The sequence below is a fragment of the Carlito syrichta genome, unplaced genomic scaffold (assembly GCF_000164805.1).
Source record: "Carlito syrichta isolate Samal-C Ts95f unplaced genomic scaffold, Tarsius_syrichta-2.0.1 Scaffold311904, whole genome shotgun sequence".
Taxonomy (NCBI): domain Eukaryota; kingdom Metazoa; phylum Chordata; class Mammalia; order Primates; family Tarsiidae; genus Carlito; species Carlito syrichta.
The window spans coordinates 15,901-27,107 of record NW_007256000.1 but is presented as its reverse complement, the minus strand read 5'-3'; positions in this window follow the sequence as shown (position 1 = coordinate 27,107).

The window sequence follows — 11,207 nt, the reverse complement described above, 5'->3', positions numbered from 1 at the left end:
CACCTCAGCCTCCCAAAGCGTGGGATTACAGGCTGAGCCACCGAGCCCGGCTAGAAGAGACGTATTTTTGAAGGAAAGTTTGTGCTATGAATTCCTCTTCTAGGAATCACATCACATAGAGGGGGTGCCCCAGAAAAACACAGCATAAGAAGATACCATGTTGCTTCTGATGCCAAATTGGTGAATACAAACGGAAATGAGCTCAGACACGGGGTATGTCCGTCTCTACCAAGCAGTGCTGTTCTGGGGGTGGGGCAGGATTCCCTAGAGGGCGGGAGGTTAGCCTCTGCATGAGGCAGGGCCAGTGGGAGGCCCTCTCAAGGCTGGCACCCCAACAGGGGCTGGGCCGTCTCCTGCGGGCAGCTGCTCTTTTGAGCAAGCCTAGCCTTCCGCGGTTGTCCATCAGGTCCCTCTCTCTATTCTAGGCTCTTTCATATCCTCCCCTGCCCTTCCCATCTGAAGCCATTCAGCCCCAAAGCCATCCAGTCCCTCCAAGTGACAGGGGTGTCTGGGGCCTGGGGTGGTAGGGTGGAGGCCTCGCAGCCCCCCTCCGGGGTCAGGCCCAGCAGGGTAAGGAAGACACCGGGTGGGGAGCATTGGAGCCCAAGGCGCGACAGAGACAGGCCCATGGGGGATGTCCCTGATTGAGGGGGTACAGCAGGGGTGCAGACTGGCAAAGCGGGGAGCAGAACCCCTGGGCTTGGAGTCTAGTGTGTGTGAGCTTGGAGTTGGCATTGTAGACAGATATAAAAGTGAACATAGCCGGGCTCGGCGGCTCAACCTGTAATCCCGCACCTTGGGAGGCTGAGGGGAATGGATTGCCTGAACCCGCGGGTTCAAGACCCGCCTGGGCAACTTGGCAAGACCTCATCTCTACAATAAATAAAAAAATCAGCCGGGCATGGTAACGCATGCCTGTAATTCCGGCTACTCAGAAGGCTGAGGCGGAAGGATCGCTGGAGCCCAGCAGGTCGAGGCTGCAGTGGCTGGGAGCGGCCACTGCACTCCAGTCTGAGCAACAGAGTGAGACTCCAACTCAAAAAAAAAGTAAACATGCATGTTTGTGCACATGTCTGTGAACGTGCGGGCATACGTGTGTGCACGTGTCTGCATGCATGCATGTGTATGTGTGCATGTGTGTGTATGCAGGCTGTTACAGAGCTTACTAGCAGTGACTTCCCAGCAGCAATGAGCAGCCCCCATGCCTAGATCTGGGCCTCCCCAGAGAAGTGGCCCATCCAGGCCGGGGCAGGCCTGAAGCACTGGGAGTCGGGGGTCTGGGGTGCTCGGCAACAAAGTGCAAAGGGAGAGTGAGAGCAAGGACCCACCCCCCAAGTGTCGGAGAGGCCCCTGCTGCCAACTGGGTCTATTGAAATCTTGCCCCCTGGCCAGGGTTGGACCTGTGACTTTCCTGCCAAGGACACACAACCTACATCTGTTTGTGACGAGACCACAGACAAACCCACATGGAGGGACTTTCTCCAAAAGGCCTGGCTTGGAAGAGAGGACTGAGGAACTTTCCAGACCGACAGAGGCTAAAAAGACACAGTGACAACTGTGTAGCGTGGGGTGCTGGAGGGATCTCTGTACTGCAAGGGCATTGCCAGGACAACAGGAAAACCCAGATGAATCCATGGCATCCCCCTTAGACGTCTGTGCAGCGGTTATGGGGGATGGAAAGCAGCCCTGCCTGTGGAAGACATCTGCTCCAGGACATGGGGGCGGGCACACGGTGGCCACTCACTCTCAAGGACTCGGGGACAGTTTTTTGCGACCTGTCTATACATTTGAGATACATTTTAAAGCATGGGCGTGAGTATGGTATGTAAATGTGGTGTGAGTATGGTGTGAGAGTGAGTGTGAATGTGAGCATGGAGTGTAAACATGGGGTGTGAGCATGGTGTGTGTGAGCATGGCGTGTGGGAGAGCACACAGTGTGTGAGTGCAGATATGAACGTGGTGTATGGTGTGAGAGTGGGTGTGAGCGTGGTGTGAGCATGTGAGTGTGGTGTGAATGTGGGTATGAGTGTGGGTATTAACGCAGCGTGAGCATGGGTGTGAGCGTGGGTCTGAGTATGGGTAAGAGCATGGTATGAGTGTGTGTGAACATAGGTGTGAATGGGATGTGGGCATGGGGTGTGAGCATAGGTGTGAATGTGGTGTGTGTGAGCATGGTGTGAGCATTAGTGTGAGTATGATCGGGGGTATGAGTGTCGTGAGCCTCGGTGTGAATGTGGTGTGTGTGAGCATGGTGTGAGCACGTGTGTGTGGGTGTCAGCATGGGTATGGTGTGAGCATGGTGTGAGTATGGGTGTGAGCATAGTGTGCATGGGTGTGAGCATGGGTATGAGCATGATATGAGTGTGGGTGTGAGCGTGGTGAGTGTGGGTGTCAGTGTGGTGTGAGCATGGGTATGAACATGGCGTGAGTGTGGGTGTGAGCATGGGTGTCTGTGGTGTGAGCATGGGTGTGAGCATGTGTGTTGATGTGAGCATGGTGGGTGTGAGCATGGTGTGAGTGTGAGCGATGGGGTCAGCATCAGCGTGAGCACGGTGTAAGCATGGTGTGCTTTGAAGGTGTGAGTGGTGTGAGTATGAGCATGGTGAGTGGGTGTGAGCGTGGTGTGAACATGAGTGTGAGCATGGTGTGAGTGTGAGTGTGAGCATGATATGAGTGTGATGTGGCCGCCTTTCCCTTGAGCTGACAGCGAGATGGGCTGTGCTCCCTCTGGGCTGAGTTCTGCACTCAGGACTTAGGGTTTTGCTGCTGGGAGGTGGTATGGTGGTCTGTCCCTCCCTGGATCCCGCAGCCACACCATGTGGCTGTGTCCAGCTTCAGTTCTGCCCGCACTTCACAGTTCCCACGGTGGGAGGTGGTCTGTGCACACAGCTCTGCAGGGCAGGGATGGGTGCCCTGGGAAAGAGGCCCAAGTAAACCAGGGCTCTCGCGCTTGCCCCGAGAGCAATGGCACCCGTGTGTCTCTGCTGTGGCCCAGTCCAGAGGAAGCAGGCATCAGCCTGACACTCCCGGCCTGGTAGGGCCTCCTCAACATCCGACCCCGGTGGCTCCCACATCTCATGCCCTGCCCCCCACCAGTGTTGGGGTCCAGATCTTCCTGGTCCCCACGTGAGACTGTGGCGTGTGGAGGACACTTGGGCCAGCTTGCTGCCCCGGCGGCCACAGGAGCTGACTGGCTTCTGGGAAGTCGTGGCCACCACCTGTCATGCCGCATCCTCAGGCCAGGAAAGAAGCTTCCTTGAGCAGGAAGTGGCTGGCTCGACTCCAGCAGGCTTGGGTCGGGCCTTCCTGAGCTCCTGTCTCCTGCCTGGCCCAGGAGAGGAGGCTAGTGGCTGAGATGGGACCCCAGGGAAGCCTGACTGGCCCTTGGCCTAGACTCCTGAGGCAGCCATGCACTCCTTTGCCTGCCAGGCCCTCATGGCCGCCAAGGCAGCCCGTGGAAGTCCCACCCGACAGAGCTGGGGCCCAGGGATGCTTCTGCTCTCTTCCAGCACAACAGGAGGCCACTGCCAGAAGCGCTCACCCACACTGAGTCACACCCAGCGTGTGTGGACATCATGAGCGGCCACCCCAGGCCCTGCAGGTGACCGCACAGGCCCCATGGCCCGCCTGCAACACGGCCCCCTTGAAGCCACTTCCGTGTGCCTGTGAGGCCTCTGTCCAGTCCAGAGCCCAGGACGGCCGCGGACAGCGGACTCTCCCCGGTCCTCCCCAGGAAAATGGCCAAGGGCCAATGCAGCAGAAGCAACTGCCTTGTCCACGTGACCCTCTGCAGAGGGGCCCTCGGGGCACGGCCCCCAGGTAGCCCCAGACCCCACCCCCAACTCGTCGCTGCCCCCTGGATGAGCCACTGCTCAGCAAGCCACCTCCAAGGACAAGAGGGGGCAGGTAATGCCCAGGACTTGTCTGATGGGAACCACGCCCACCTGCCCTCAGCTGCGCCCTGCAGCGCCCTCCTGGGGCCTGGCACCGCCTGGGGCCGCCTCGCTCTGCAGAGCTGTGCACAACCTGCTTGGCCGGGGGAGTCTTCTGGAGTAAGGTGTGGGTGGGGGCGTCAGAAACAGACTTGGAGAGAGCCCTGGATCAGCCCGGGCCCTGGAGGCCCACCAGTGGAACACGCTGCTGCCTCCACATCCCAGCGACTCTGGACACACCAGGAGGCGGGTGTGAAACCAGCGTGCCCTCGAGGTGGTAGAGAAACCACCTGCTGCTTGTAGAAAGGGGCGTTTTCAGCCCAGCTTCAGAGAGAATGGGGCGCCCAACTTTCCCTTGAAAAGAGCTTGCAGGCTCAGGTAACTGGGTGACGGGCGCTCACAGCATGTCCCTGACTTTCTGACCACTCAGGAAGCAGGTGGGCAAACGGGGACAGGGGCTTGGGGTTCAGTCTCTATGCTTCAGAAAAGGCAGGGAGGGCCAGCACAGGGTCCTCGGTAAATGGAGCAGACTGTACGTGGCCTAGGAGGCCGGGCCTGACCCCGCCCTCCCGGCCCACCTCCACCTTGGGGTCGGTCGGTCAGTGGAGCCAGCTCTACTACTCACTGGCCCACCAAGAGCCGACTTAGGAAGCTGCAACTGCCGTTCAGCAGCCCAGGACCCCGCCAGGCCACGCAACCCTCCAACCCCACCTCACAGAGACACGCCTTGGAAAAGTGGGGTACGCGGGACGCGGACCTGGAGGGGCAAGTGAACGGGTGCTGTTCAGGGCTCCTGAGACACCCGGGCCCAGCCCCACCGACCTGGTCAGAGGCGAGAACGACAGCCAACTCTTCCCCAGTCAGACCAGAGACGAGGACATCCCATGGGCCAGGGAAGACCCAGGGCGCCTGCAGAGCAGCACAGAGCATCGGCTGAGGCTGCCTGTGCCTCAGTTTTTTCATCTGTGCAGTGGGAGCAACCAGGTGAGGGTTGTGTATGTGCAAACCACACAGAAAGTGCTGGGGAGAGGGTCTGTCCCTGGGGAGCTGTGCTGACAGGAAGGTGGAGGGAGGGTGCGGGGGAGGGAAGGTGGTGGGAGATGGGAGGAGGGTGATGGAGGGGAGGACAAGGGAGGGGAGGAGAGGAAAATGAGCCACATGAGACCGTGCCCTGCCTGGGAAGGCCAGCGGAGTCAGGTCAGCCAAGGAGGCCCACCACAGCAGGGACTTTGGATAGTGGGGACACCGCCCCTGCACTGAGGACAGACCCTCGGGCCAGCCACAGTGGGAGGCAGGGCAGGCCAGGAGATGCCAGGGTGCGTGTGTGCCCTGGATGCGTTGAGGGAGGGAGGCCGCCAGGGGGAGTCTCGCCCGGCGGGTGGGCAGTGCACATGTCCCTGGGCACCTCTTGGCCCCAAGGCCCTCAGCCATCGAGACTTTGTGTCCTCACCCTGCCTCCTGCCCACAGACTCCTCGCGCCTGGCTGTAATGAGTGCTGCTCCTTGGCTAATTGAGTCACCTCTTAAAGACTAATGCAGTGTGTCTGGTCACCTCCAGAGGAGACCATCCGCGTCCCCTCAGGGCCAATAACGTTTTACTTTTCGAATTCACTTAAACAAGACAACACTTGGGCTGGCAGCCCCTCTGCACCTGGCAGCCCGGGGCCCACCATGGCCGTTTTCCAGGGCTGGCCCAGCCGCGCGGCCGTGTTGATCCCAGAGGGTTCTCAGCCTCTGCCTCAGTGTCCTACACAGGTGATTAGGGCGTCTAATTGAGTTGACTGTAAAAAGATAATTAATTGGCATTTCTCTCTGAGAGAGGTCAGGCTGTGAAAGGGATCTGGGCAGCCCCATCCCATCCCCCTCCCAAGCCGCCCCTCCCTTGAGGGCCACCATGACCTTCCTCTTGCTGAGAAAGCCAAAACTGTCCTAATTAAACTCTCATAAAGGCTTCCGAAGCCGCCCCTGAGAGCTGGGGTCGGACACGTGCCTGCCAGGAGCCCTGCCTCGGTGGACTGGCCTGGCGGGCAGGCTAGCCAGTCCGCTGGGGCAGGAGTGTCCCCACAAGTGTCTGGGAGCTCAAGGGCACCTGGTGGCTCGCCTGGGCCCTCACCCCCAGGACTCTCACCCCCTGGACTTTCACCCCGCACGCTCTTCATTGGCCCCTCACCCCTAGGCCCTCACCCCCTGGACCTTACCTCCCAACCTTCACCTCCCGGACCCTAACCCTTGGACCCTCACCTTCCAATCCTCAACCCCCAGACCCTCATCCCCTAGACCCCCTGGGCCCTCACCCCTGGGATCCTCACCCCCCAGACCCTCCAGCCCCTGACCCCCTGGTCCTTCACCCCTCAGACCTTCACCCACAGGCCCAAAGGGTCCGGGGTGTGATGCCCAGGGAGGGGGTGACAGGAGCATCAGCTGCGCTGTGATCAGCAGACAGGCGGCCAGCACCTGGCTGCCCATGGTCAGCATCATGCCCAGGCACCAGCCAGGACACCTCAGTGACAGGACAGGGACGTGTGCTTTGTGGGGAGAGTCGAAAAGGAGAAAGCAAGCCGGGCTCGGTGGCTCAGCCTGTAATCCCGCGCTTTGGGAGGCCGAGGTGAGTGGATTGCCTGAGCCCGCGGGTTCGAGACCTGCCTGGGCAACTTGGCGAGACCTCATCTCTACAATAAATCAAAAAATCAGCCGGGCGTGGTAGCGCATGCCTGTAATTCCGGCTACTCGGAAGGCTGAGGCGAACAGATCGCCGGAGCCCAGCAGGTTGAGGCTGCGGTGGCCAGGAGCGGCCACTGCACTCCAGTCTGGGCGACAGAGTGAGACTCCAGTTCAAAAAAAAAGGAGACAGCAAACCAGCTGCTCTCGGGTTGGGGAACACACAGGGCTGTGAGAGAGCATGGGGTTGGGAGCCCTGATGCTGGGGGCGGAGCACAGGACTGGCCTCAACCTGTCTAGCCAGGTGGCACTGGAGATGAGACGCTCCAGGGAGGCCCCCAGGAGAGGGGCACCATGCGGGTGGAGGCCCAGGGTGGGGAGGCCAGGAGAGGGAGGGGCCTTGCAGCGCAGAGCTATGGAGGACAGGGTGGGGACTGGAGGGGTGGCCCACAGGGTTTTGCTTGTGTTGGTGTTTCCAGCGAGTCAGCAATCAGGTCAAGCAGGTGTTTGGAGTCAGCCATGCACTGGGCAGGGCAGGTGGGAGAGGTTGGGGGAGAAGGGGTGGGAGAGAGCCACCCCTCCCTCAAGGGTCATGCGACCCTTATCTTGCTGATAAAGCCGCCATCTCACCCCACAAGGAGGACTGGAGAGAGGTAGGGCAGAGGGGCATTTGGGAAGGGTGTGAGGAGCCCAGTGACCAGCGGAGGGCAGGGCCTCTCACCGGGGGGTGCTGGGCTGGAGGAGGGAATCGGGTGTGGGGGACCAGCCCTCCACTTGGCTATGGCGCATGGAAGTCCAGGATGCAGCATGGTGGCGTCTGCGGGAAGCAGGGGCTGGGCACGTGGCCCCCCAAGGAGGCAGGAGTTGGGGGCTCACCTGGCACTCGTGGGAAGTGAGGTGACTCCCTAGAGGGATTATGGACCGAGTGAAGAAGAGTCCAGTGTGCACTGGGGCAGAAGTCCAGCAAGGGGACTGGAGACCCAAGGGCTGCCCTGGTGTTGGCAGCAGAGCATGGCACCGTGGCCCAGGAGAATCTGTGACTTCAGCAAACGCAGAAAGGCTGTGTGTTGGGGAGGGGACGGCTGCTCCTGGCCCAAGGCAGCACTGTGTCTGCTAGGTGGGCGCCGAGCCTTGCCTGCTAGGAGAGAGACCCAGCAAGGCTTTGCTGCCAGTCGGGCCTCCCGTGCCCCCATTTCCTTTAGGGGAGTGCACGCTCCCGCGGCACTGCAGGACCAGCAGACAGGCAGTGGCCGGCCAGGCTGTGCTCCCAGACCTCAGCAGGGGTGGGACCAGCTGGCTTCCGTGCGCAGGTCCCGTGGCTGCCCTGTGAAGTGTGGGCTGAGGGTGAGGGAGAACCCGGGTGTTGCACCCAGCTGTGGGCAGTGCCGTCGTCCGGGTGGGAAATGCTGGGACCTGCAAGGGCAGAGGGAGGACATCTTAGATTCAGCAAATACTGAATACTACCAACTACGGAAAGGCAGACTTGATGTCACTCTGCTGCTGCTGCTGAAATCGTGGAGCTGAAGGAAAAGGGACAGGAGCCACTGGAGTCTGACCCTCAACTCTGGCTGAGCATCTGGGGTTGGGGTGCCAATCACTGGACAGGGCTGTGGGCATATTTGGGGGTTACAGCTGAGATATACATGAAAACCAGCAAGTGCCAGTGGCCAAGGGTCAGCAGGTGGTTTGCAGTCCATGGTTAGCCTGCAGTCCCGGCAGAAGGGCGGGCCCTTGGGAGTGACCGACAAAGGCAGGCTTGGTCTCATGTCCAGATGGGTCCCACCCACATGGCAGCAGATCTGCCCCCTGTAGGGCCCAGTCCATGAGGGAGACAGAGGTGGCAATCCAGAGGAAAGCGGTCCAAGCATGTTGAGCCTAGAAGCTTCCTCCTAGGCCTAGGGTGAGATTCCTCTTTTAAGCCATCTCTCATTGGGTTTCTCTCACAACAAAAAGGGTTTTGGCTGTGCTGGGAAGCCTCAGTCTATTTTGCCCTCAGACGTGGCCTAGAGGGGAATGCCTGCCTATGCATCCAGAGGGGTCTCAGGTATGAAACCCACGTAGACTGAAGGAAGAAAGCTCTGCTGAAACCCTGGTGTTCCATGCCATATTCCCACCTAGCGGAAAGCAGTTGATTTCAGTGAGGTTTGTGCTGCCCAGATGGAGCATGGTGGCCAACACTGCAGCTCTCCCTTGACCTGTCTGAGTCTCGGTTTCTCACCAGCCAAGGGCAGTAATGCCAGAGCCTGTACCTGGCAGAGCCAAGAGGTATTGTGAGAATCTGCCCACAAGTGCTTGGCACCAGCTATCGTGATGATCAGGAAAGTAGGCGTCTCCAAGCAGTTTGCCCATACCCCCATGCTGTGGGGACAGAACCTCTCCCTACTTGGTTTGAGTGTGCATCTGTCTGCACACCAAGTCTTATAAACATGCTTCCCATCTGCCCCTGGAAACCGCGTGTGGCGGGAGAAGTCCTGAGTGGCTGCTATCTTGCGAGCCACGCATTCTTAACCTGTGCAATCTGGGACCCACTCTGCAGTGGTCACTTTGCAGGGTACCAGCTCCAGGGTGATCAGGACACCGAGCTGGCATCTTTATTGTCCAGGAGGTGTCGATAAAAGGCAAGCGGCGTTCCTCCTGCAGCATCCACGTGGAAACTGTCAGTGCATTAAGAAATGGAAATTCTGCCGTCAGCAATGTGGCCCCCAATCATTGCCCAGGGCGTAAATAGTGCGGGGACAGCAAAAGCTAATGGCAGGGGACGTTACAGAATGTCCTTGCAGTAGGAAAGACGTTGCTTTTTATAATACCCCATAACGATGGCATTAAGACACCTCCGAGAGAAATAACTCTCCCACCTGTGACTTGGAGGCTCTGCAACTGGCTCCCTGGCACCCTCTCACTCACACAGGGGCTCGGAAAGGGGCATGGACACCACCATCCCACATGGTTGAAGGGCACCCTCCACTCACAGCCGCGCCGAGGGGTAGCCCCCACCTGCAGACGCCATCAGCCTGAACGGATGTCCTTCTGGGACGTCTCCTCGGCCTCCAGTGAAACTGAGCCAGAGCAGACCGGGCCTCCAGCTGGCCCTCGTGCCCCAAGCCGCCTCCCACCTGGCTCCGTACTGGGTGCCAACCTCCGTCGGCTCCAGGGCCTGGGCTCTCCGCTTTCCAACAGGGTCTGCCCTGACGGGACGCTCGTGCGTGACCCTAGGCACCGCCCCAGCCCGAGTCTCCCCCTGCAAGGGTTTTCCATCACCACACCAGCTTGTGTTTGCTCTTCCTGCCCAATGGTGTGTGCGAGGCAAGGGGGCCCCCAGGCAGGGGGTGGTCAGAAGAACTCTCAGCCACCAGGAGGAGGGTGGGCTCTGATGTGCGTGCTCCGGGTGAGGCCGCACCCAACTGGCTTAGATGCTGTCAACTTCAGGCTCAGCCACTGGCCTTCTCTGTTCAAGAGACAGAGAGTGGGTGTTGGGAACTGCAGCTCCATCTGTAAGGGGGACACAGCCAGAGGGAGTCCCCTGGGCCCTGGGGGAGAAGGGTGGCAGAAGCCTGTGGCAAGGGGTATACAGTGGGGACTGTGGGCTTCAAGGACACCACCAGTCACTCGGGCCACCAAGGAGCACCCAAGGCCCCACCCCCCCACTGGGAGATGGCCTGTGGTCGGTGCGCTGGGACCGTCCCCAGGGCAAACATGGAATCCGTGCCCGACTGCCCTGGCCACAGAGCCACACCTCAGAACAGCCACACGAAAGGCTTCCAGTCTTTGCATCATGAGCCTCGAAGGATCCTTCTTTTCTTCGTTCTGTCTCCCCAGCCAGGGGACAGCAGCGCCATTGTCCTGAGGCCTGCCAGCACATGGAGCGTGGCTGTGCCGAGTTCACAGATATCCTCCTGGGGCCGCCACGGCCCAGGTACCACCCTTTCCTGTTCCTGGACAGCCTCTGCGAGGTGGGCGCCCACAGCCAAGGCAAAGACCACCCATACCTCGCAGCCCCACCCCACCCTGTGCACCCAGGTGCTCAGAGCACAGTTCTGGGCGGACCCCTTCTGAGCCTCCCGCCTCTCCCCACATCCTTCTAGAAGACAGGCAGCAGGTCCAGAGGCTACCAGTGCCCCAGAGGGACAACGCCTGGTGGACAGGAGCCACCAGGAGGCCGCAGGTAGGAGAGGTCGACCCCACCACAGGCGCTTGGGAGTCAGCTCTGGCCTCCTCACCTGCCAGCGGGTCCACCAGTAGGGACCAGGTGTGGTCTACGTCCTGGCATCTCTGCACCTGCTGGGTGTCTGCACTGGTGGACAGGTGCTGTCCTTGTCAGCGCACCTGCCGTGATTCTCCTGGGCATATGCAGAGGACACCATGGCAAGGGTCTCCCAAGGGTTGCAAACGCCCCCCACCCCCAGCTTCTGTGGCCTGGAAAATAGGGGAGGCTGGGCGGAGCCGAGGGCCAGGGCCAGGAAGGCAAAGCCCTGTCCCCAGGGGCTGACAGCCGCCCCACGGCTCACCCAGGCAGGCCCCAGTGGGTGGAGCAGGAGTGGTCTGCTTCCTGCAGCCCGGTCAGTGTCAACACGCCCGCTGTCCCAGAGCCCCCGGCAGAGCCTGGCTGGGAGAGTTTGAG